The sequence below is a fragment of the Dipodomys spectabilis genome, unplaced genomic scaffold (genome assembly GCF_019054845.1).
Source record: "Dipodomys spectabilis isolate Male_0828 unplaced genomic scaffold, ASM1905484v1 ptg000279l, whole genome shotgun sequence".
Taxonomy (NCBI): Eukaryota; Metazoa; Chordata; class Mammalia; order Rodentia; family Heteromyidae; genus Dipodomys; species Dipodomys spectabilis.
In genome coordinates, this window is record NW_024870956.1 from 1,058,928 (window position 1) to 1,084,271 (window position 25,344).

Sequence of the window (25,344 nt, forward strand, 5' to 3'; positions counted from 1 at the left end):
AACTCAGGGCTTCATGCATTTTAGGTAGGTGCTCTACGAGGTGAACCATACACCGGCGCTTTTTGCTTTAGTTACTTCTGTTTTGTTAGTCATGTGGCTTGAACTCTGGGCCAGGACACTGTACCTGCACTCTTCAGCTAAAGGCAAGTGCACTACTGTTTGAGCCACAATTCCACTTCTGGTTTTCTATTGGTATATTGGAGGCAGGAGTCTCACAAACTTTCCTGCCTAGACTGGCTTTGAGCTGTGATCTTCAGACCTCAGCCTCCTGAGTAAATAAAAGTACAGGCATGAACCACTTGTGGCCAGCTCTGCTTTAGCCATTTTTATGGCAGGGTTTTCTGTTTATGAGCAGGCCAGAATGGATCACAATCCTTCTCTTTACCCTTTCTGAGTAGATGAAATTAAAAGCACAATGATTTTGGTTCAGATATTGATTGAGATCCAATAAAGTGAATGTTTGCCTAGGCTAGCCTCAAATCCTAATAATCCTCTCTGCAGCTAGCAATTCAACTGTGAGCTACCATGCCTGTCCCATGTTTCTGGTGACTAAAACATATGAACAATGTTTTAATATTTTTAAATGTTGAATTTGGGGACAATGAGTACTTTTACTTGCCTAGTTTCAAATTTCACCAAAAAACTCAAATATTAACTTTTGGTTTCCTACATAACATTAAATAAGCAGATAAACTTTAAAAAGTAATTAACTAATAAAAAAAAGCTAAACAATAATCATCCTTACCACTGTAACTTTGGACTTAACAACTTGTCAAACATTGTTTATATCATAGTTGTTTTTTCTGGGCAGTATTTTCGATAAACGGATCATTCCACCCCCAAGATGGATGGCCAAACAGCCTATATCCACAGGAGTGAAAGCCAGGCCATAGGCCAACACACTAAAGGAAGACATGGTCCGGAAGTATTGTAGGTGGCAATGTCCCAACATATGGGACAGCTTAAATAGAGCTTTTTCTTAGGAAAGATACTCTATTAAGCCATACCTCTTCTTCTGGGTTTATCACTGCTTAATTGGAGACAAGTCTCATGGACTTTGTTGCGTGGGCTGGTCTGAAATCATGATCCTCAGATCTCAGGTTCCTAAGCAGCGAGGATAATAGGCATGAGCCACCAATATCTAGATTACTTATTCCTTTAATAAAAATAAAATGGCTACAGCATGGTTTAACAGAGAGCTTGAATCCTTTCCTGAGTCTTAGAGATCTTCTGACTAGAAGCAGAACAGCAAACTGACATGTGGGAAACTGTGTCTACCATATGAAACCATTTTCCAAAAGAGTATCTGGCTCATCAGTTTGGCTTCAGGACTCACAAAATTAACATTCAATTCTCCACTGAAGTAGAGGGTATCCATTGCATGCTCTGCAGCATCATAAATCACTTGCTGGTCATTAGAAACCCCTCTTTTCAATAGGAAATACTCAAAAAATTCTGTTCATTGAATAATCATGACAACCTTAGGAGATGGGAAATACCAGTATCCAATTGTATATTGTGGTGCTTGAACTCAGGTCCTATTCCTGATTCACTTTCTAGAACTCTACTTCTTGAACCACAGCTCCATTTCTGTTTTTGTTTTTGTTTAGTTGGTCATGGAGCTTGAACTCAGGGCCTGGGTGCTCTCCCTGATCCACTTTCTAGCACTCCACCACTTGAGCCACAGCTCTATTTCTGTTTTATTTTGTTGTTGTTGTTATTCTTGCTAGTCATGGAGCTTCAACTCTGGGACTGGGTGCTGTGTCTCATCTCTTCAGGTTAAGGCTAGCATTCTACCATTTGAGCCATAGTGTACTTCAGGCTTTTTCTTCTTATGTGATTCTGAAGATTCCAACCGAGGGCCTCATGCATACAAGGAAAGCACACTTCTACTGAGCCACCTTCTCAGCCCACTTATGGGTTTTGAGGGATTAATTGGAACTAAGACTCTCATATGACCTTTTCTGCCTGGGCTGGCTTTGAAACACAATCCTTCCATCTCAGTCTCCTGAGTAAGAGTGTAGGCATGAGCCACCTGTTCTTGGCTCCATTCACATTTGTATACAAGTGAATAAAGCTCAGTGATATAGTGTCTTCCTCTTTAACCAAAAGCAGGTAAGAAACCAGAATTTTATTTGAAATTCAGTTGAATCTGAGTCTATATTCTTAACAACCAGGCTGTAAGTTATTTGATCTTTGCACAAGTGTGTTAGTAGATATAGAACACATGTCATGATTTTTCTATTTCAAATGGCCCATGACAGATAGTTGGGCATGGTGGTGTAAGCCTGTAATTCCATCACTTGGGAGGCTGAGGCAGAAACACATTAAGTCCAAGGCTGTCTTGGCTGTGTAGTGAGATGCCATCTCAGAAGGGCAGAAAGGAAATGGCTCCTGACTATATAAGCCTTAGCAATTACTTTCCCATTTTCTGTGTCAACAAAGAAAAGCCTAAGACTCTCCAAGCCCAAACCGAAAGCATGGCCAAAAAGAATTTCCCAAAATACCTGGATACCAGCTGTGTCGACTAATTCTTGGGCCAATACAGTATCATCCAAAGGCATTTTTGAACAGTTGGATCTATCACCCCTTCTCCCTCTCTTCAGAAAGCACTTAAGACATTGGCAACTGTAATATTAAGTGACTAGCAAGTGTCACATGGTACCCGAAGACACTAATGGTTCATGGTATACATTCTGTGAATTAGAACTTATTAAGTTTGCTGCCAAAGCTGCAGCAGGTGCAGTACCAGTTGGGAGAGGACAGCAGGCTCCATAGCTTGAGCCCTATGACCTACTGAGTGCACCATTGAACCCAGCAGCCCTTCACAAAAGGCCAGGAGAGAAGGCTGGATTGACATAGAACCATACCTTCCTTCTCAGGGGGCCACCATGGTTCGTGAGGCTCCTTTGGTGTGCCATGCTACCGTCACCTCACTTCTGCTTCCTGGAAGGATAAGTCTGACCACGTGCCTGTGTCACTTCACTCCCACTTCCGGTCTGGTGGGTAAGGCCATTTGACTGCACCACCTCACTCCTGCTTCTGGTCTAGGTGAGTGGGGGCTGTGGGCTTTCACCACAACACTCCTGCTTCTGGTCTGGCTGGGTAGTTGCCATTGTCTGTGTCACCTTACTCCTATGTTCCCTCTGGATGAGAGGGGGCCGCATGCCTGTGTCACCTCACTCCTCCTTCCAGTGTGAGTGAGTTGGGGCCTCATGCTTGTGTTACTTCACTCCTCCTTCTGGTCTGGGTGGGTCCAGATTGGCTCTGAGCTTCTTAATCCCTGTAGATGCTGTTTACCCGCATGGATTGCAGCCAGGCAAAGCATGACATCAAGGGATTAGAATGGCACCTTGTTAGGTTTGAGAACTCTGTTATAAAATTGTGTGTGTGTGTGTGTGTGTGTGTGTGTGTGTGTGTGTGTGTGTGTATGCACATCATGTGTGTACCCATGTTCACTGATCTTGGGGTTTGAACTCAGTGACTGAGGTCTATCCCTGAGGTATTTGATCAACATAGAGCTCTACTGATTGAGGCACAGCTCAGCATACAGCTTTTTTGTGGTTAATTGGGATGAAAAGTCTACCAGATTTTGCTGTCTGGGCTGGCTTTCAACGACTATCCTCAGATATCAGACTTTTCTGTAGGTATTATGTATAGGTGTGAGCTACTGGAACCTCTCTCTTTGCTCAATTGCTATCCAGAGAGAAATGTGCATGGCAAGCATTCCGGAGGAAAAAGAATTGAATTCTTCCAATGAGCAATGGTGAAAATACTCAGATTCTAGCCCAGTGTTAGTGGATCAAGCCTGTAATTCTATCAATTCAGGAAGCTGTAATCTGAGAATTGCCGTTAGAAAGTGTATGGAGGACTGAGTCCTTAAGACTCTTTATCTACAATGAACCATCACAAAACCGGAAGTTGAACTGTAGCTCCAAGTTGTAGAGAGCCAACCTTCAGTGAAAAAGCTCAAGGAAAGTACTCAGGTTGTGAGATCAAGCCCAGTGACTACAAAAAAAAATGAGAAATATACCTGGGTATTCAGTATAAGTTTACCATTTTAAATATCACTTTCCCATTATATTTAGCTCTGTCATAGGTGCATGAATCAAAGGGGAATAAGAAGCTTGGCTAAAAAATATAGGCAGCATTGTGCAGGGGAGGGGGGCAATGCGTGTGTACATGCACATTTGGCAGTCCTGAGGCTTGACCCTAGGGTCTTCATCTCTTGCTTGGCTTTTTATCCATCAAGGCTGCTATTCTGCCACTTGATCTAAAGCTCTATTCCCAGATTTGTTTTTATTGTTAATTGGAGATAACAGTTGTACATACTTTCCTGCCTGTGGTGGCTTATTCTAAACCATGACTATTTTGAATCCTGCTGTAAAAAATGTGTGTGCACACAGCTCTACTATAACGCTGACTTAAATTTCTTCAGGTGTATATGTAGGATTTCCTGGGTGGAATTTCCACACTGATTTCTGTTGTGGTTACATTGATTCACTTAATTGGCAACACTGTGTAGAGTGTCTTTCCCCACCTCTTTGCCAGTATTTGTGTTTTCTTTGATAATAGGCATTCTCATTAGGCAGAGATGGAACTTCAACATATATTTGATTTCCATTTCCTTGATTGCTAAAGACATTGAATATTTTTCGTGTATTCTGGAGACATCTATATTTAATTTGGGACCTATCTAGTCAATACACTTACCTATTTATTGATAAGATTATTTGTTCTTTTCCCTTAATGTTCTTTGTGTGTTTCATATTTTGAGTCTATACATTCTAGACGTTAGGAATTCTTCTGTTACTCGAAAGGCAGGAGTTTAGGCTTATTTCACTTATTCTTACCAAAAGACACCTTGTAAGCTTCAAGTTATTTAATCTATGATTGATTTAAAAATGAGCTGACAGAATTAACTCTCAGAGTGACTGCCAACAAGTACAAGTTTTGAACTCAGAATTCAGTGTCTACAAAGAGAGATATATTTTAGTATTTTAAATAAAAAAGAGATGTATATTAGTATTTTAAGTCAATAAAAGCTAATCAGCTACGTTTTCTCAAAATATGTAATTCTAAATATTTCACTACTCTTCAAGGTAAAACTATTGCAAATTTTAGGACAAATTAACAATTTTACGTTCTATTTATTTCCTTGGCAATCATTCAAGCTAGCCAAATTGAAAAAAATACTATTTTGACCAATTGCTGGTCGCTAACATCTGCAATCCTACTACTGAGGAAGCTGAGATCTGAGGATTTCAGTTCAAAGCCAGTCTGGTCAAGAAACTCTGTGAGACCTACTTCCAAAAAACCACCAGAAAACCAGAAGTGGTGCTGTGGTTCAAGTGGTAGAGCGCTCTCCTTGAGCTGGATAGCTGAGGGACTGCCCCCAGACCAAAAGGTCAAGGCCAACAACCAACCAAAACAAACAAAACAAGAAGAAAAAAAGAAAAAAACCAACTGTATGAAGAAGAAGAATCTCCAAGTTTTTATTCAAATTTTTAATGCTTGTGGCAACTGTTTTCATTTGGTAAAAAGTGGACAGCTTATATATGTCATTGTGATAAATTTGCTACTATGTGGTTGCTTTTCTCCTATTTATAGTTTTATTCATCTAACATTATTGAAGATGAAAAATCCATGAAGGGCAAGACATATTATTTGGCAAAACTGGTCAGTTAAAATGACTAGTACATTCTAGTACTTTGGCAAAGAAGCTGTCATTTTTATTCCCTCCCCAGGATTTGAACAATGAAAAAAAAAAAGTCTTGACTTTTCCAAAAAGTGAGTAAGATGGCTCATATTGAAATAATTAGAAGATAGTGAAAAGAAAGTTTAGGGTGCATAATATGTTTAATTTTTAACCTTTCTCACAAAAAACTTCCAAGAAACTTAACACACATTTGTTATTGATATTTATATCAAAGAGCCCACTGCAGGTGCCTGACACCTATAGTGTGCAACTCAGGAGGATGCGATCTGTGATTGAGATTGGAGCCAACCTGGAAAAGCAATAATTGCATGGATGATGCCTCCTACTATTATATCATGTCTTTTCCTCCAATCCTCAAAGTGAAGCTGTCTCCCCACATGACCATCCTTCTGATTTATTGACATTAACTTTTTGATTTATGGTTTTCTCCAACAGCGTGACATGTGCATGGAGGCAAGCCATTCACATCTGTATTCACATCTTTCTCTCTAGTTGCCTACAATAGTGCCTGGTCCTCAGTGCTTAGTAGTCTTGTGTGGAGATGAGCCTGTTCTGCTCATAAAATCTCAAAGTTCAATCAGGAAAGTTCATCAAGCTGTGGTCTTATGGTAAATCGTCATTTCTTCTAAATATTATGTTTTTCTCCTTGTGTATCTAAGTCCACCTAAGGGTGAGATCAGTGCCTGACACCTATCGGTTGTGATAGCAAAGGTAGCTATGATATCATAGAAATTTATTGTGAAGCTTCAGGAAGACCTGATAACTGAAGCACCCAAATTGGTAGGTTCCCACATCCTGGAATACATTCCACATATCTGCAATCAAACCATCATTCATTCTCTGCTGGGCTCAGACTCATCGTATGTTTCCCTTCTCTATTTAAAATAATGAAAAATGTGTTTTTGATATGTTATTGAATTATTGAAATGTGCCTCCAACCAAAAAAATAATTCCATTAGTGGAATGTAAATATAAGGCATGGATAAAATCAATCATAAAAACTCCTAGGGAAAAGATCAAAAGTGGCAGCTACTACAAAAGTTGTTTCTTAATCTCAGCACTGGTGTCTCACACCATAATCCTAGTATAATGTAAACTAATGAAACTTTTCTTTTTGTACCAGTCCAGGGGCTTGAACTCGTGGCCTGGGCTCTGAGATCATTTGATGAAGCCTAGCACTTTACTACTTGAGTCATAGCCACACTTCTAGTATATTTGGTAGTGTAGTGGAGATAAGAATTTCACAGACTTTTCTACCTATGTTGGCTTCAAACTGTGATCCTCGATGTCAGCCTCTTGAGTAGGATTACAGGCATGAGCCACCAGTCCCCAGCTAAAAGTTATTTTTGTAAGATATAAAAGTTTACTTATACGGGGGAAGAAAGGGGGAGGGCGACAGCGGTAGGGGAGGGCGAGGGCGAGGGCAGAGCCTGAGGGTTCCACACACCCCGCACCAGCGCCTCGTGGCACGCCCCACTCTCCTCCCATGGATTGGACGGCTGCAGTCCTCTTGGTCCTCGTGGTCCTCAGGGGCCTGTGCAGGAGCAGCGGCAGCAGCAGGCAGCCAAAGCGGCCCACCTACCCTGCAACCCAGGCCTGGCCGGCGCGACAGCAGGTGATGGAGTAGCTGGCCGCCAGTGTAGCAGAGAAGCACTGAATGAGCCAACCCTGCCGTCCCAGAGGAGCGCACTCCCGTGCCGCATCCATCAGGCCTGCCGGCTCAATGAGTGAACAGAGTATCTGTCAGGGAAGAGCTGCTGCATTGGTTTGTGATGATGCCAATAAAAGTGGGTGCCAGCTGTGGTTCAACTGGGTTCAGCAGAGTTCATATCTATCACCATACAGGCAACAACACACTCAGAGTGCTGGGCAGGAAGATCCAGGATCATCAGTTGGTGATCAGCTGTGCCATCCCCAAAAGATTAAAGTATAATCAAGCAACACAGACCTTCCACCAGTGGCGAGATGCCAGGCAGGTGTACAGTCTTAACTATGGCAGCAAAGAGGATGCTAATGTCTTCGCAAGTGCATGATGCATGCCTTAGAAGTGCTGAATTCACAGGAGGCAGGACCAAAATTGCCTAGATAAAATTCACAACTGCCTGATCAAGTTCAAAATGGCCCATCCCAAGAAGAGTTGGACATCCAAAGAAGACAACTGCAAGAACAGAAACGTCAGAAGGAGCTGGAGAGGGACAGGCTGGAGACAGAAAGAATGGAGAGGGAAAGACCAGAGAGAGAAAGCTAGAGTGAGAGAGGCTGGAGAGAGGTTGGAAAGAGAGAGGTGGAGCAGCCGGAGCGGGAGCAGATGGAGCAGCTGGAGCAAGTGGAATGGGATCAAGAGAGCAGAGTGCCGAGTAATGCCACCTCTGCCTTTGTGGAGACCCCTGTAAACTCTGAGCTGGGAGACCCCTCGGCTTCTGAGCCAGGCTTTCAGGAAGCCTCTCAGCTGTCGGAGGCTCCAGCCCCGCAGGGTGTTATCCTGGGACCACCTGCACCTCCATCTCCTCCAACACTCCCACCAGGTCCAGCCCAGGCCTCTGTATTCTCTCCTCCCCCAGAACCTCCTCCTTCACCCCCACTGCTATCCTCTGGCCCTCCTCCCCCATGCCCTCTTCCTAATCAAGCCCCTCTCCTGTACCACCTCCTGCCCCTCCCTTCCTGCATCCGGATTTTTTTTTAAGGATCCTTTTCAGAAGACAATCGTCCTTTAACTGGACTTGCAGCTACGATTGCTGGAGCCAAGCTTAGGAAATTGTCACGGGTGGAAAATGCCTCTTTGCACGGTGTTCACAGATGTGAACTCCGTGTCAGCTAAAACAGACATGTGTGGTGGAAATGGACCCGTTCCCTTGGCAAGTAGCAGCTTAATGGAGGAAATGAGTCTCCTGATGGCCAGAAGGAGGAGAATGGCCGAAAAGGGATCAACAATAGAAGCAAAAAATGAAGAATCAGAACCTGTAACTTCTAAGGTCTCATCAACAAGTACACCTGAACCAACCAGGAAACCTTGGGAAAGAACAAATACAATGAATGGCAGCAAGTCACCCGTCATCTCCAGATGAGATTCTCCAAGGAAAAATCAGATTGTTTTTGACAACAGGTCCTATGAGCCATTATAAGTCCACACCCTTGTCCCAGACCAGTGCCAACCGGGTCCAGACAGAAAGCCTTGACTGTGACAGACTGAAGCAGGATATTTTAGATGAGATGAGAAAAGAACTAACCAAACTGAAAGAGGAGTTCGTTGATGCAATCAGGCAGGAGCTGAGCAAGTCAAATACTGCATAGAGAAGCAAACTAAGCAGAGATAAGACTTGAATCTGGAGAAAAACAAAAATTCCTACAAACAACTGTCAACACCCCCCCTACAGTTACGAGCTATCAGAAGAAAGTGGAAAAGGAGTCAAGGGAAAATCCCCATCCTCTGAAAACTTCTTAAGTTGTGACTCTGGCGATCATCTGTTTTCATCTCCGTTTGCTGCTGCTTTGACCTTTACTGCAGGATGAAAAGAGAGTTATGTATGAGTTTCCATAACATTTATACAGAAAATATAAACCTATCAGGCAAGATCGCCATGCATTGAGATATTTTCATGTTGAAATAAAACCACACATTTCCCACAACCCACTGCTAAAATAAAGAGTAGAAAGGCTCATGAAGTTCTCCCCCCCTTCCACATCCTCCCCTCTTTGAGTGCTGAGGAACTGAGCAAGCTCTGCTTTTGTATTGCCTGTCTCTCTCTCAGGTTTGTCTTCCTATCATATTTGGTATTCCATGACTAATTGAGATCAACGCTATGTAGGTTTAGATCTTAAGATGAGGAACAAATAGAATTGTACATGTTTTCAAAGGATGACATTTACAAGAAAGTGTCTGTAGATGACCAGGTCCGTCATGAGTGATTGTAAAGTGATAGGAAGTCCAAGTTAGCCTTTAGTGGTTAATTAGAGAAGAGAGCATTAAGGACTTTCTTCAATTTTCAGCCTCCTGAATCTGGCATATCTCTTCTCTCCAATTAACTTTCCCACAAAAGTCAAACGTTATGGTTAGTCCGATGTATGCACTGAGAGAGCATCTGAAATTCAATTTCTACTCCCAGGCCAAGCAAAAATGAAAAAAATAATGAAAATAAAAGGAGGTGGAAGCAAGCATATATTAAAGTTTTAAAATGACCCAAATGTTGCTGGTCATGTGTGTAATCCTTACTACACAAGAGGCTGACATCTGAGGATTGCAGTGTCAAGTCAGCCAGGGGAGGAACCTGCTTGAGACTCTTATCTCCAGTTACACAGCACAAAACCTTGAGCTGTGGCAGAGGTGTTAAAAACACCAGCATTGATTGTGAAAGCTAAGATATAGGTCCCAGAGTCAGAGGTGAAGCCGCAGGACCAATAAAAATTTAAATGGAGAGAGGATGAATAGAGGATGAAATCTGTGGAGCATGCGTCAAAGTTAGCCCATACAAGAAAGTCCATAAGGCTTTCTCTCTGTGTGCATCTGTGTGCTATCCTATGGCTTGAGAATGTTTTGTTCAAAGATAGAGCTCCACCACTCCCAACTTTTCATTGATTAATTGGAGCTAAAAGTCTCATGGACTTTCCTGCCCTGGGTGGCTTTGAACCATGATCCTCAGATTTCAGGCAACTGATTCATTCGGGGCTTTGCATAAGGCTCATCTCCTATTAACTACCAAGAATTAAAAAAAAGTGGAGTTGAGCTGTGACTTAAATGGCAAACTGGGTAATCACTTTTTAGGACAGCACCTAGGGCATTAGTTCAAGCACCAAGACAAAACAAGTATATCTACAAGCTTTCCTTTGGCTCATTTGGTAAGTCACTAGTCTTGAAGATAAAGCTCTGGCATTGTATCCAATCTCTGATTTGTAGCCCCATGACTAGCACATATACAATAAAAATTTTTTAAAAATGCAAAAAAAATTTTAAGTGGAAAAAAGAACATATTAACATTTTAAAATGAGCAATGGTTTTGTGGTTCATGTGTATAATTGGAGTACCTCAGGAATCTGAAATCTGAGGATCAGTTTGTAGCCAGACTACACAGAAAAGTACATTAGAATCTTATGTCCATAAGCCAGAAAAAAAGCTAAAAGCTGAGCTGTGGAAGTTGTAAAACATCATCCTTGTGCCAAAAAGCTAAGAAACACAAGGACACTTGTGGTTCTGTCTTGTAATCCTAGCTACTCAGGAGGCTGAGGTATGAAGATCACGGTTCAAAGCCTTCCTGGGAAGGAAAGTTCATGAGACTCTTATGTCCAATTAACCACCAGAAAACCTTAAGTGACACTGTAGGTGAAGAACTTGAGCATTCACCTTAAGCTGAAGCGCTCAAAGACAGCACTCAGGCCAAGAGTTCAAACCCTACCCTCCGTAAAAATAGGTAAGAAACAGCAATGAGGCCCAGAGATTAGGTCTACTGACCGCAATAAAAAAGCATTGAGGTTGAAGGGAAGAGCTGGTTAAAAATATTAAAATAAGACAGAGGCTGGTTGCTTATGCCTGTAAATCCTAGCTACCCAGGAGGCTGAAATCTAAGGGCTGCAGTTCAAAGCCAGACCTACCAAATGTCCATGAGACTTGTGCATGTAATTACCAGTACGAGGAATTGAACTTGCCCTGTTTTACTCAAGGCTAGAGTCCTACCACTCCAGCTTTTTGGTGATTAATTGGAGATAAGAATCTCAGACTCCGGCTGGGAAGTTGGCTCAGTGGTTGAGTGCTTGCCTTGCATGCATGAGACCCTGGATTTGTTTCCTCAGAACCACATATACAAAAAAAGCCGGAAGTGGTGTTGCAGCTCAATTGATAGAGCGCTAACCTTAAGCTGGAATGCTGAGGGACAACGACTAGGCCTACTGCTCAGGCCCCACAACCAATGGAAAATAAAAGAACCTCAGACTTTGCTGCTCAGACTGGCTTCAAACCAAGAGCATCAGATTTCAACTTCCTTAGTTGTGCTGGGCTTTGCCTGAGACTTTTCAAAAAGAAAGAAGCTGGAAGTTGCGCTGTGACTCAGTTGGCAGAACTGAGCAAAATCTCTGAGGCAGTGGCCAGTCTCTAGATTGAGAAAAAAAAAACCATAAAAACTTTCAAAAATAAATAACAAAATGTAATACAAAAAATGTTAATATGATGCAAAGGAAAACTATGTTTCTTTTAAATGCAGCAAACAAGAACACACTACAAAATTTCAAAATAATATACTGAAAGTAAGGGGAAAGGAAAATTTTTAAAATTCATGCAAATATTAATTCTAAACTGACATGACCAAAATCTAATGTTATCAGAAATTTATCTCTTACTTTTCTCTCACTTGTAAATGCTTACAAGCAATTGTCCCTCCAGTTTCAGCACTAGTATGGTGATTTGGAAATGACCTTTCTATGCAGCCTTGTCTGAATAGGGATCTTCCTTCTTTAGCCTCGAGTTAAACTACAGCCACTGCCCTCATTTTAATTCACAAATCCTTTAAAACTCAACCTCAATATTCAAATGATGGGTCATATGTAAAAGAATGAATAAACATCAGAGATCCACCAGAGATCCTCTGAGGAATACAATCATAACAGTAGAAGAGCACCAACCACTCAAGGCAGGTAACAGAAGGAAGATTTAGCATTTCTTTTTTTGGATGTGCAGGGGGTTGAAAACAGGGCCTTATGATTGCTCGGAAGGAATACAATTCGTGATATTAATTATATCCACACTACTTTGTAACCATTACCTCTGTTCGTGAACTTTCTTTTCAATACTGATGGAATCCACACAATCATTGAGTATTAATCACCCCCAATGACCTGCCCCAGAAACTTTTAATCTTCCATTTTTCTCTTATGAAATGGTTTAGTCAATATATTTCACATAATAGATTATTTTTGTGTCCATCGATGACATATATATTAATTGCAGCCTTTTGTGGATGAGTCATCATTTATGCATACCTCACGTTTTATAAACCTATTCATCTGATAGACACTCCAGGTGTTTACAACTCCTGACTATTGTAAACATTGCTGATGTTATCGTTGGCATGTGAGCTACTGGTTTTTGTTTTCAGTTCTTTTTGGTATACAATGAGCAACGGAATTGCTGGGTCATGTGGTAATGCTATGCTATGTTAGAAGAATGTGTCAAATTCTAACATAATTGCTATATCACTTTCATCACCACAGAAATGTACAAATGGTCAGCAAAATGTACAAAAGTATTTCAAATCTTCCACAGCTGTGCCCTAAAGGATCATTTTTTTTTTTACTTTTTACTTGGTTTTATTTAGGCCATGCAGGTCTTGAACTATGTAGCATTGTCTAGAGCTGAAGTGAGAACAATACCAAATGCCACTGACCCAGCCTCCGAAAACATTTATTCTGGTAGTCATTTTTTCTAGAGATAAATTTTAGTGATTATATGCATGTTAACTCTTTTAAAATAAGGTTTTGAATTTTAAAATGACATATAATTGTAATGACTCTGTGTACCATCTTTATTATAAGAAAAAATATATTTACTAAAACTATAAAAAGACAAAAAGGGTTTGAACTATCTGAGTTAGATGTCAGCTTCCCAGCAGAAAAATACATTACAATCACAGTCTGATAAAGACCCAAGCGAAATAACACAATAAGAGCTCATCTAAAGTAAAATGAAGAGCAAGGACTGGGGCAGGAGTAGAGCACTTGCTTACCAAGCAGCCTCTGAATCAAAACCCCAGTACTGCCAAGGGATAAATAAAATATTAACACTTAAGAAAAGGTGCATATTATAGTATGATGGATGACATAGAGGTACACACCTGTACCTAGGCAGTAGAATTATGAAGTTAAGAACAGTCTTGGCTACATAATGAGACTCATCTTGAATAACATAGAATAAAATAAATCAAACTACATTTTTAAAGACTAAGGTGTAATTTAAATATAATTCAAATTGTTTTGCATGTGCAAGGAACTGATATAATGCACAAAAATTATATGCTTTAATAACTACAATGTCAGTTTATCAGTGCAGTACAAGGTGCCCCTTGTCTGGAATCCATCCTAAGACAGTTGGTCCACCTGTCTTCTGGGATAGACTGAGGGCGTTGCTGGGCAAACTATATATTTGATCTCCATTCTTGGGTCCCACTTACAAATCTTTTTTTAGTAGACCCCCTACAAATCTCTCCCATCCCAATAACAGCCTCCTGGCTTTCAAGTGAGGTTATCTTTGATATCTCTTAGGGCTCTCCACTCTTGGCTGGAACTGCTCTGTTCCTAGGCCCAAATTCAGCTGCTTGTACTGAGAAGAGTGGTAGCTATTTTGCTAGCCAACTCTGTCCTCTGCCATCTCCTCCTCAAATTAGTCTTTGGTATCAGTATGAATCTGCTAAGATGGTAGAGCCAACCTGGGCTGGCTTTGAACCCTGATCCTCAGATCTCAGTCTCCCTTGCGCCTGGCATCATTTCTTCCTTCGAGGAATATTTCAGGGGGATAGAATAGCACAGCACCACATACATTTGTAAGGAATTGCCCCGGGGTGAGCCAGATGCTCAGACTCAAACCACTGACCTTGATATTGCCTTTGGTGTCCAATAGGATGTTGTTGGACTTAAGGTCGCATGTGATTCTGTTTTGGTATAGGTGTTGCACAACACTTACAATTTGTATGATGAGCCTCCTGGTTTAATCCTTATATTGATGGCAAGATTTTCAGATCCACCCCAAGAGGTATCCCCTAATGGCGAATTCCATGATGAGATATACATACTCTTCCTTCTCCATCACTTAGTACAAACTAATGATGTGTTTGTGCCATACCGTCTTAAAAATGTTCACCTCATTCTTTATCCAATGATGAGGACTCTCACTTCTAGAGTATTTTAAATGCCACATCCTTGTCTGTGAGTTGGGGATGTGCCAGCTTCACTTGTCCATAGGTACCTTTGTGGATGAGCTCTTTCATCTGGTATTCTTCGGTGATCTCTTCCTTCAAGGAGCTTGAGCTTGATTCTTTGTGTTCTTCCATCCTTCTGCTATTATGGCAGGTAGCAACCCTACCTAAAATAAACTAAATAAAATATTCGAAAACCCAGAAAAAGTAAAAAGAAATACCAAAATCCAAACAACAACCAGTCCCCACAAGCAAAACAATCAGCTTTGAGTCAGTCCAGCGGGTCCTCAAGCAAGATCTCCCAGATCAGTTAACTGACATAGGTTGGAACATGGTGGCTTCCTATATATCCTGCATGGCCTCACACCTTGGAGCAATCACAACCAGGCATAGTGATATCATGGAGGAAATGGACCAATCAGAGTCTGGGCCAGTGAGGTCCCAGAAATAGTGGACCAATCACAGCCTGCCAAAATTGACACTCTACCTCTTAGGCCTCAAAGACTGTTACTAAGGACTCCAGGTGGGTTGGAAGTTGCTCTGGTCTTTATCATGGCATTTCTGAAACCACTAGGACAGTGGTCAAAATCCTCTGATTTTCTAGAGGACTACTGCATATCATAAATTGCTTCAGTGGTGACACTAGCTAATAGCCTCCGTTCTTGATGGCCACCTTATCCTATGTCTTGTTCCAGCAATGGCCCTGCACAAGGCCTCCCTCCTTCTCAAGGACACCTGTGTCCTACAACTTCCTCCTGAGAGACAAGTTTCAGGCTGGATTTGAGCCACAATCCTCACAATTCACCTTCCTGAGTAGTTAGGATTATAGGCTTTAGCCATCGGTAGGTACTTAGCTCATCTCTTACATTTGGAAGAAGTATATTTGTTAGAAAGGTGGGTTTTCGATATGTCCTTTTAGCACTTTAAATTTGTTGCCCTTGCTGTCCAATAGTTAACCTATTTTCTCATGAGAAATTTTTCATAATAACATTGAAGATCACTTGGGTGTGATGAGTTGTCTCTGTGCTTTGGGAAGTTTTCTGTCTTTATTTAATTAAAATGTGTCTTAGTGTGGACCTGGGTAATTATGTTAATTGACTTTTTGAGCTGCTAGATTCCTGCATAGAAGGGTTCATGCATTCAATCAAAATTTGGAAGGTATTGGTTATTATTCCTTCAAATACTATGTATTACTTTTTTCCCTCTGTACTTTAAACATATATATATTATACATATATATTCAAATTATACATTTGAATATACATATACATACCTACATATTTATATTACATATACATTTATATACATACATTTATTATCACACAGCTTCCACTTCTGTGATTGTTTATGGTAGGAAGTTTAATTGATCTATATTAGAGTTCAAAGTTTTCCTCTTTATTTCTAGATAAAAATATGCTTTTCTTGGCAAGGATATTGAAACAGCATCAAAGCACAGCTAGACTCTCTCTCTCTCTCTCTCTGATTTCCCCCCTATGTCAGGATTTTGAGCACAGGGTCATTGCTTATTGGGTTCTTCTAGTGTGTGCTGTGATCTTTTGCAATGTCATGATCTGATTCAAAGGCCACGAGGTCTGCACCTGGAAGAGGAGCTGCTCCAAAGTCAACCTGCATGGATGTTGCCTGCCTCTGTCTTGATGTCAGAGCCCCTGTATCCACTTGGGAGGCCTTAGCAGATGCCCCTTTGACAGGACTGTTGGCTAGTGACTGTGGACAGCACAAGGACAGCCTCTTGTTTTACCTATCAGAAGTCTGAAGTGGAGCCTGGGGGTGTTCTTCTGTTGGAGGATATGCTTGGAGCAAGGCAGGGGTTGAATAAGCCTCACTGTGGCCTGACTTCTGGGGCACAAAAAAGGCCAAGTATTTCTCTGGGTTCTTTTCAGAATATATGGGCAGGTTCGGGAGCAGAACCTGAGCTCAGGGGGCCCCTCAACACAGGGTGGGCAATGAAGCTGGGAGGGGCAGGGCTGTCCAGTTTGGCATGGGGCAGATGATGAGCCTGTATTAGTAGTCTGCTGGCTTACAAATGAAAAGTGATGCATGCTTGCTACCCAGACATATCCCACTAAGACTGGTTGCACCAGAGAGTCCCATGCTAGTGGGGGGAAACTGCTAAAGACAGCAGTAGATGGACCAGGAGCAGTTGGCGCTCTTTGTGGGCAATTCAATGCTGGCTCTGGCAGGGGGAATCTGAAGGTTCCCTAACTCTGCAGATCTAGGGATACATGAGCCCAAGCAGACACCAGGCTTGGCCAGCTGCACACTGGGCAGGCTGGTAGGTGAAACCTTGCTGGTTGGCTTTGCAGAGTCCTCAACCTGGCACACCTGGCAGCACAAAAAACTGCCTAGCATCTCCTGAATCATAGAACTTGGAGGCAGCACCTCTCCTAACTTGGACATGCAGTGTCCAGCTGTCTAGAAGCTGCTGTGGTCAGTGCAGGTCTGGAAGGAATGGCAGGCCTGCTGCTGGAGGGAGCAGATGCCCCTTCCAAGGCATCTAGGGGGAAGGGGAGCCCCTGGAAATAGGCTGGTCTGTCCTGCCCAAAGAGAACACCTCCAGTTTGTTTGACTGTTTGGTTGGATGGAGGGTCTCCCCTTGGGGACAGTGGTATTAGGAGACTGTGTTGTTGAGATTATCCCAAAATTAAACCAGTCACTGAGGGAGCAAAAGAGTAAAGCTTGCTGAACTGCCCATGCCAGGTGGAGTTAAGGTCATGACAGCTTCTCTCTTGAAAGATCCCGAGGTTTTGTCACCAGAAGACAAGTAACATCATGCTGGCATGGAGTCTAATGGTTTTAGGAAATTTATCAGAGAGCCTTACTTGGCTTGTATGTCACTCAATTGGGCTCACACTGGGTGGGGAGTTTGGGCTTTAGAGCTGGGCATGACAGCTTGATCTTTTTGATCCAACACCTTCTGGAATGTGTTGGAATTTTAGGAGGTCTGAGTACATTATGAGATTATGTGTGTTCCTCTGAGCTTCATCCTTGGTTTGTGACAGGGATGAGCCCTCCCTTCCTGCTGTCATGGTGCCCTCAGGGTGTGGGTTGGTTTCTGGAAGGTAGAAAGGATTAATGTGCCTTCTAATCCCTGAGGCTCACTAGGAAGGGCTGTTAAACAACAGGGAGGATTGTGTCATTGGGAGGTCTTTATGTTCTTTGAGTAAGGGAATCTACCTACTTCAGAGCACATCTTGGCATTCTCTCTAAATGTTTAATTTCTGTGGAAGACTGGTATCTAAAGGCCTAAAAGTTTAAGGCTCCAGAGGCTTTCTAGGTTTCCAGACATATCCAGGGATCCAGGGCTTGTTCTTTTTCATCTTACAAAGACAGCTCTAACATCCTCCCTTAGTCATGGTATACTGAGCCCTTTGGCTCTGGCAATAATGAGGAAAGACAGGCAGGGCTGTTGCTAAGGAAAGCAGACAGGGCTGCATTGTTGCTGAGAAAAGGCAGGCAGGCCCTCTCTTGTTACATAGTTTCATTTTATTTCCCATTGTTGGTAAATAAAGCCTCTTGATTGGACTTCAGGAGCTGTCCACAATCATTTCTCCATTACTTTTCCCTGCTCTTACCATACTGCCTTTCCATTTAAATTCATTTTTACTTTTAATTTTTGTCAGAAGCAAAGAGGCAATTAAAAAATCTATATGTAATGTTAATTTTTATTCTTTTTTTGGAGGGGGAAGTCATGGTCTTGAACTCCTGGCCTGGACGATGTCCCTCAGCTCTTCACCTCAAGGCTAGAGCTCTACCACTTGAGCCACAGAGCCACTTTCGGGCACTTTTCTGCTTATATGGTGCTGAGGAATGGAACCCAGGGCCTCATGCATGCAAGGCAAGCACTCTACCACTGAGCCACCTTCCCAACCCATAGTTTTTATTCTTGAATTACTAAAATTCATGCAGAACATGTCAATTCAAGCAGCATAAAATGGCAGACGGCATGAGTTTGATTTCTGGCCCTCTCCTGTGGCTCTCTTGCTCTACCCTAGGGTGACCACTCCTACTAGTTAGTTATGTATCTCTGCATTTAAACCAAATGTGCACAAAGGAGAAGCTATTAAAAATAGACTAGCCCACAGTTATCCAAGGTCCTCCAAACCTATCTTACTAAGAGGCCAGATTTCCAATTCACACTATGGAGAGTCAAACTTCTACACTCAGGTTCAAAGACCTGAACCAAGTCTGTGCTGGAACCACATGACTGAAGTTGGTAGCTCATTGTTCACTATGGAAGAAGTCTGCAATAGCTGGAAATCTGCTCTCTGCCTTTCCCACTAAGTCACAGTGTCAGGTATGAGAACTAAGGAGTTACACAGGCCATTTAGAGGTTACTAGACTTTGGGTTTTAACTTTTGTAATTCCAAGTTTCACTTCAGATCAAATATTGGGCCTGCACAGCAGCAGCCCAAGAGAAAATGATGTCCAGAACTTTTGTAAGTGTCTCAGAATATTTGAATTTGCTTTTATTGATTTATCTTTTTTACTACAATGCACACCTGTGGTCAAATGGGGGCTTTCTTACGGCTTAAGGAATTTTTTATAACATCACAATGAAATTGCAATACACAGCTATAACTCTTTCTCTAAAGGAATACTGATGGATTTGGCCGTAGGAGAGTTCAAGCTGATGAACTCCAATATTCTAGGCAGGGGTTCTATTACGTAAGTCCCCTACTCCAACCTTTGTTCTTCACTTTGAGCATATCAGCACACTGTCTTATGGATTTCAAGAATGCAGATGTAAACTATCTGTTAAGAAACTGTCTTTGGAAAGGATGATGCTCTCTTTTCTCTCACTCTTATAGATGTTAATAACCCGTTTCATGGAGCTGTATGGCATAAGACATTTTGCTACAGTATCAGATGATTCTGAAGTGATATCACTATTCTTTTAACATCAATCATTCTAGATTTAAAGAAAAAGACCTTGAATATCTTGAGTAAATTGATGAGGTCTTTAAAATCCAAAAGTTAGAGCAGCTGTTCAGATTTTGGATTCCATGAAGTATCCTACTGGATTTAATTTTTAAGTGAGAAAACAGCTGCTTTCATGACCCACCTAACTATAAAACTTTCTTGGTCTTAGTTACATTGCATTTTAAGGTAAATGACAAAAGTGCCAACTTATTGACTTTATAAGGGACTCAGGATTACATAATTAAATAGTTGTCAAATTTTACTGAGTTGAATAGAGAACGTGCTTAATTTATATTAAAGTAGTAATGTATTGCCATTAATACAAGGATGGATTTTATTAGTAAATATTGAAAAGGAAAAAAAGTATTTCTATAGGGGATTCATCCTGGCAATAGTCACTTTGCAGTAGGCTGATCCTTCCTGCCTTCTTTCAAACGCATGTTATTGTTATATGTTATTATTCAAATGTGTGTTATTGTTTTAGTTCCTCTCAAGAGCTATAGGGCTAATCTTGGATTCCATTAAGAAAACACCAAAGTGCGTACTGATATTATAACTTTGTATTTATTTATTTTTTTGTTGGTCATGGGGCTTGAACTCTGGGCTTAAGAGCTCAGCTCGTCAGCTCAAGGCAAACACTCTACCACTTGATCCACAGTGCCACTTCCGGTTTTTTGGTGGGTTATTGGAGAAAAGAGTCTCACGGACTTTCCTTCATGTTCTGGCTTTGAACCGTGATCTTCAGGTATCAGCCTCCTGAGTAGCTAGGATTGCAGACGTGAGCCACCAGTGCCCGGCTCTGATATTACGATTTTTAAAGACCAAAAATGATCTATTGTATGTTTCCAACAATACATAAAGTCCATAACAAATAAAGACTTTAATGCTATTTTAAGCAGTTGTGTAAGGGGGTTATGATTCAACAAATACTGACACCTCATATGCCTTAACTAATTCTTTGAATTTTCTCTTTATTGTCAAGTTAAAAAAAAATCTGGATCCACTTTAGTGAAAATTTCCAATTGGACCCTTTGTCATGTACCCTCTGCACCTAAAAATACATAAGAATTCACTTTGTTTTTAAATTGTTAGAGCAAGTTCCAAGACCTGCACATATGTTGAATGGAAGCCACTGGTGTATGTTTGGCTCCTGCACATGGCCAGCGTTCTAACAGGATCACACATGAGGACATGGATAGTACTGAAGGACAAAATTTTGGGATCAAACACTAGAACCTGGCAGCCACTAAGGACAGAAGGCATTGGCTGATGCCCTTGTAATTCCTGCAACACTGCCATGGCTGTAGCAATGGCATCATTCTGTGCGCCTCGCATACCTGTAGAAACCTTGGCAACAGTCTTACAGGCTCAAGACTAAAAGAGCCAGTGGGTTCATGCCAACCTGTGATTGGTCCATTGCAGCCATTGTAGGTGGTCTCTGCAGTCCATTAAAGTGCTGGGATTTCCTGGTGACCTGCTGGACTCAGTTCTACATTGAGTGTGTGGTATTTTTTTTTATTTGGAGGGGGGCTATGTTTTGTTTGGGTTTGAGTATTTCCTTTTGGTTATTGCTCTGGGGTTGTTATTTGCTTAGCTAAATTTAGGTAGATTTACTTCTTGCCATCCTAGCAAAAGATGGGGGAACACAGTAAATTATCCTCAAGCTCTTAGGAAAAGGAGATTTTCACTGAACAAGACAGTATGAAGGAGATTATTGGCTACGGCAGGAGATTTTCCCTGAACAATACAGTTTGAAGGAGGAGATCATTGACTATGGTAGCTATGGATTTGTAAAGTTGGCCTAGCACCACCTCATAGACACTAAGGTGGTAATGAAAATAATCCTAAAAGGAGAGTTCAACAATTGTCAGATCAAATATGAGATGGACAGGCCGGAATTGTGGATCAGTGGTAGATGTTTGCCTCTCATCCACAAGAACAGAAAAAGCTGGAAGTGGTGCTGTCGCTCAAGTGGTAGAGCACTAGACTTAAGCCGAGGAGATCAGCCACAGTGCCTAGGCCCAGACTTCAAGCCCTAGGACCCACAAAAAAATAAAAAAATTAGATGGATATTATTACGTTTTTCCATCACTCACACATGATTAGGTCGTACCAGGTGAGGGAAAAGGATGAGCATCAATACCTGGCAGTGGAACTGGCCATCTAGAGACCTCGTGACATATATGTTAAAATCGTAACACCTATTCAAGAATGAAGTCACGAGATTGATCAGATTGTGAGTACTGTGCATTACTTTAATGAATATATAAATGAACACTGAGACATTAAACCCAATAACATCGTTTTGGATGACAAAGGCAATGTGAAGGTCAATGACTTTAGCATAAGCATGAGGATTTCCCAAGGGTAGTTGCTGAAGGACATATTTGGTACCTTAATTTTGTCCCTATAAAATATTCCTGCATGGAAATTACAATGGTTGCAATGTAGACATCTGGTGTTTGGCAGTCCTCATTTGTATTCTATGGAGATGGCACATTTCCCATTTGAATATATGAATTTTAGCCAGATTGAGGTAATTGTCTTGGAAGTCACATACATTTCTCCATTCACTTGTCTCCAAAAGAACAAAATATCATCTTGAAACTAAAAACTGCAGACCCAAAGGAGAGGCACAGTATGGAACAAACAATAAAGATTGGCTCAACCAAGTTGAGGAATATTTCCTCTGTCCTGATGAGCTACTATATAATAAGCTAAACCCTATTATTCTTGCACTCATATGTGATGGGGTACAGCCTGCCTGATATGTACAAATCTATATTTGACAGGACATTCAAGGAAATCATTAAAGTAGAATGACAGCAGTGAAATTAAATCAGTGCCTTCAATTGTTTCAGTGTGCCCATCTTCTGCAGATATATAGTATGTACATATGTATATATTTCACAAATATATTACATATTAAATATGTTATATATAATTATATATGCATAAATATACATAATTTTGGAGATGGAGTTTCATGGAATTCTCTGCTTTTGCTTCAAGCCAACATTCTCCTCATCTGAGCCTCCTTAGGTGCTAGGATTATAGACTGGGGCCAGGCAAAACATTTCCTAATAAATGCAACAGAGAGCCTGTCTTTAACTTCCAAGGAACATTAGAAAGTGAAAGATAGTAGAATGATGAATGTAACATAAAAGACTTAAGTCCTTGTAAAATTTCCAAAACTTATTTCATACAAACATTAGGGGACAGTGTTACTAGATTTATCGTTTACAAAAAGATTAATAAAAACTTAAACACAGATACAGATCCCAGGTGGAAGTGTGAAAGTAAGTGGAAGGCCCATAAATTCAAGTCCTAGTACTGACCCATTACCATATATAAAATTAATTTTCTGTGTTTTATAATAAAAATACTGTACAGAGGTGTTTCAGTTACATGAGCAAGGTAATGAGTACATTTCCTATCAAGCATTGTTGCCTCCTCCTTTTTTTTTCCCCTACCATCCCTTCCCTCCCAAAGTTGTAAAGGTCATTTTCAAGGTAGTGTCTTGTACATCAAATTTTTACAATGGGTCAACCTGTATCCTTAATTAACTATTTTGTGTTTTCCCTTACCGTCCCCGAATTAGAGAAGTATATGTACAAGATGCAGGTTACCAGAATCAAATATAGTGAAAACAGGGTTTATACCATAGGGGAGGAATATACAAAGCAACCAAAAATCACATGATACCTTATAAATAGGTTAGAAACAATAGCAAGAAAGGAAAAACTCCTTGCTTCCCTATCTTGAGGTTTATTTCACATAACTTCATCTTATCTGGTCATATGTACATAGATTTTGACCTTTTCTGCTTGTCATAGACATGTACTAGTTATTGCAAATAAGGGAAACCATGGGACCTATGTTTCACTGGACATGCCTTACTTCACTTAATATATTTTTATCTCAAGACTTTCCATTTCCTAACAAATTGGGTGATGTCATTTTTTCTGATGGAGGCATAGAATTTATATATATATATATATATATATATATATATATATATATATATATATATATATATATATATATGACATTTTCTTGATCCATTCCTCTACTGAAAGGCATCTGGGTTGGTTCCATATCTTAGCTATGATAAATAATGTTGCAATAAACATAGCTGTGCTGGTAGCCTTAGTATGGCCTTATTTGTGATCAGTTGGATAAATGACCGAAAGTGGGATGGCTGGGTCATAGGGGAGCTCTATGTGGAATCTTTTGAGGAACCTCCATACTGTTTTAGAAAGTGGTTGAACAAATTTATACTCCCACCAACAATGCAGTAGAGTTCCCTTTTGGCCACATCCCTTCCAGCATCTATTATTATATTTCTTATTTATAGCTATTCTAACAGGGGAAAGGTGGAATCTCAATGTTGTTTTGATTTGCATTTCTTTTATGGCTAGAGAAGTTGAACATTTCTTCATGTGGCTATTGGCCATTGTTATTTCCTCTTCAGAGAATTTTCTCTTTAAGTCTTTAGCCCACTTATTTATCAGGCAGTTGTTTATTTGAGGATTTGTTGTAGGGGTATTTAATTTTTTGAGTTCCAAGCATGTTTTAGATATGGGACCCTTGTTTGTTGTATGGCTAGTGAAGATTTTCTCCTAATCCACGGGATTTCTATTGATTTTGCCAGCTATGTCCTATGCCATGCACAAGCTCTGCACTTTCATGCAATCCCCATTTGTGCAACCTTTATTTAATTTGTTCTGTTTCTGGGTCTCTATTAAGAAAATTTCAGCCTGTGCCAAAGAGAACTAGGGTTTCTCCTATTCCTTCCAGTAATGTTTTCAGGGTGTGTGCTTTGACTCTGAGGTTGACAATTTTGTAGGCCAGAACTTATTTTTTCCCCATCCTTTGTGTTCATAGGATTGTCTGTATTATGTGTAAACAGGCTGCTCTACAAGGTATCTTTCCATGTCATACAGTAGGCATTACATGGCTCTATGTAAGTATTGTATAATGACATACAGCTTTCTAATGACTTACCTATAAAATCTATTAAGGTTAATTAAGTGTCATGAAGAATGCCAAACCTCCATTTTTGTGTCCATCTCCATCCTTGTTCTCCCTATTGTTTAACAGCTTATTTCACACTCAGCATAACAAGCTGGCACATGGAACAGACATGAACTCGATGGATCCTAGCTGTGAGATGGCCCCAAATACAGAAAATATCAGAATCAAAGAGATTGAAGCAGTTGTCCAAGGTGCCTAGTTTATGAATGACTTTGGCTTCCAATGGTCGCACTTGCCTCTGTCAGAAGCCTGTTGATGGTCTGTCACCATCAAATCTCACACTGAAGCTTAACTTCTCAATGTAGCAGTGTCAGGAGGTGGAACCTTTAAGAGAGGTTTCAGTCATAAATAGATTAATGTCATCTCATCAACTCTGAAGGGACTAACATCATCGTCATTCTAGCACATGCCATGATGCCAAGGTCCTCTGTGATATGATGCACCTAGGGGGCCATAGCCCATGTGCTAGCATGCTATTTAGACATTGCATTTACTATTATTGTGATTGAAATAGACCTTTTTTCCGTATGAAGTATACAGCTTCAAGGATTTTGTTAAACCATGACAAAATGGACTGAGATGCTATTCTTTTTGTCTTTTTCATGGAACTGAGGAATAAACTGAAAGCCTTACACTTACTAGGCAAATACACTACCATTTGTGCCTGCATTCCCCCAACCATTTTTTTTTCTTTTTCAGTTGGCTTTTCATATAGTCTTGTGCTAACTTCACTCAAGCCACCCTCATTACCACATC

The 25,344-nt window shown here is 40.8% G+C and overlaps 1 pseudogene; it reads left to right on the forward strand.

Annotated features, from left to right (window-relative positions):
- Window positions 1-7,442: 7,442 nt before the first annotated feature.
- Window positions 7,443-9,075, forward strand: LOC122126474 (annotated as a pseudogene).
- The last annotated feature ends 16,269 nt before the right edge of the window (window positions 9,076-25,344 follow it).